General features: G+C 39.2%; 1 protein-coding gene across 1 annotated transcript in view; it reads left to right on the forward strand.

Annotated features, from left to right (window-relative positions):
• The window catches only part of jak2a (Janus kinase 2a), a 38,118-nt gene that overhangs the window by 10,486 nt on the left and 25,132 nt on the right, over nucleotides 1-2,500 (forward strand). The gene's annotated exons all lie outside the window — the stretch shown is intronic.

Genomic DNA, 2,500 nt, shown 5'->3' on the forward strand with positions numbered 1-2,500 from the left:
CACACTCACTCACTCACTCACTCTCTCTCTCACACACACACACACACACACACACACACACACACACACACACACACACACAGACATACACACACTCACTCACTCACTCACTCACCTGCATCTCAATGTTGATGACTCGGCAGAAAAATAAAAACTTCCATTCCAATTTATTAGCAAAGCTCTTTGCATTGGCCAGTGTCACTGAACAGCGAACTCACCGAAGTGTGTGAAAGATGCCACGGTATTCACGTCGGCACTAATGATGTTCGACTCCGCCAGTCGGAGATCACCAAAATTAATATTAAAGAGGTGTGTGAACTTGCAAGTACGATGTCAAGGACTGTAATTTGCTCTGGCCCCCTTCCTGTTCGCAGGAGTGATGAGATAGTTAGTAGATTGTGTTCGCTTAACGGTTGGCTGTCTAAGTGGTGTCCGCTTAATAATATAGAATTCATAGACAATTGGAAAAGTTTTTGGGGCAAACCTGACCTGTTGAAAAGAGATGGTATTCATCCCTCCTGGGATGGTGCTGCTCTTCTCTCTAGTAATATGGCTCATAGTCTTAGAGCTCAAACATGACAATCTGGGGCTCAGGTCAGGAAGCAGACAGACTGGCTAAACCGACTGTCTGCTAGCGGCCTCTCGTCACCAAGGTCAGATAAATCCCATCACATAGAGCCTCTTTCACCTAGATATCATCATATAGAGACTGTGTCTGTTCCCCGAATTTGGAAATCCAAAAAACGTTTAAACCCAACTAAGGTTAAAAATTTAATTGATGTTCAACAAATAAAAAACAGCTATAATACAGATGAGCAAATGCTAAAGCTTGGGTTGCTGAATATTCGATCGCTTACTTCAAAAGCACTCATTGTTAATGATATGATTTCAGATAATAACCTAGATGTGCTGTGTTTGACAGAAACCTGGCTAAAACCAAACGATTACATTACTTTAAATGAATCAACCCCGCAAGATTACTGTTATAAACATGAGCCTCGTCCGAAACGCAAAGGGGGAGGTGTTGCTGTAATTTATAGTAATAGTTTCAAAACCACTAAGAAATCAAGTTTTAAATATAATTCTTTTGAAGCATTGGTGATTAATGTAAAAATATATAGTGTAAACGATAAATCACGTTTGAGATTTGTGCTGGCTACTGTATACAGGCCACCAGGGCACCATACAGACTTTATCAAAGAATTTGCGGACTTTCTATCAGAGTTAGTATTGGCTGCAGATAAAGTACTAATTGTTGGTGATTTTAATATACACATCGATAATGAAAAAGATGCATTGGGATTGGCATTTAAAGACATTGTAAATTCAATTGGAGTTAGACAACACGTGTCAGGACCTACTCATCGTCGTAATCATACTCTAGATCTAATATTATCACACGGAATAGATGTGGATGCCGTTGAAATTCTGCAGCAGAGCGATGACATCTCAGATCATTATCTAGTCTCGTGTAATTTGCATTTAGCCAAGGCTGCAAAGCTGACTCCGTGTTTCAAATATGTGAGACCTATCACTTCTGCTACTAAAGATTGCTTTATTAATAATCTTCCTGATCAGTTTCATCATCTCAGCATCCCAGATAGCTTAGAAGAACTAGATATTACAACAGAAACGTTTAACTCTCTCTTTTCCAGCACTTTAGACACAGTTGCTCCGTTGCGCTTAAAGGGATAGTTCACTTTGAAATTAATATTTTGATATGTTTTAGCTTACCTCAAGGGCATCCAAGATGTAGGTGTCTTTGTTTCCGCAGTAGTTTCAATGTTGATATTTTTAGGTCAAACCGTTCTTGTCTATCAGTCATATAATGCAGGTCTATGGTCACTGTCTCAAGACACAAGCACAGAGTCCAAATGAAACAATTCCCCATCGTCCAAATGAAACAATTCCCCATCGTCCAAATGAAACAATTCCCCATCATAAGTACACATTGATGGCCTAAGACACGAAACGAGCGGTTTGTGTGAGAAAACGAACAGTATTTATATCGTTGTTATCTCTTGAAAACAGCACACGTCCAAATGATCTGACGGCGCGGGCGGGTATAGATATATACATAGATGTCGCCTCGGCTACGGTTTCGTTCCAACGAACTGCAGTAGCCCGCGCCGTCAGATCATTTGGACGTGTGCTGTTTTCAAGAGATAATAATAATAATAATAATAATAATTGAAATCATCTAAATCTACAACATGTATGTTAGACCCTATACCGACTAAGCTACTGAAAGAAATACTTCCAGAGGTCATAGATCCTCTTCTTAATATCATTAATTCGTCTTTGTCTCTAGGATACGTACCAAAAAACTTTAAGCTGGCTATGATTAAACCGCTTGTTAAAAAACCGTAACTTGATCATACAGAATTAGTCAATTACAGGCCGATCTCGAATCTACCTTTTCTGTCAAAGATACTAGAAAAGGCAGTATCTTCAAAACAACTGTGTTCCTTTCTGGAAAGAAATGATATCTGAGGATTTT

This window comes from Scardinius erythrophthalmus (genome assembly GCF_964197995.2).
Source record: "Scardinius erythrophthalmus genome assembly, chromosome: 17".
In the NCBI taxonomy this organism is placed as follows: Eukaryota; Metazoa; Chordata; class Actinopteri; order Cypriniformes; family Leuciscidae; genus Scardinius; species Scardinius erythrophthalmus.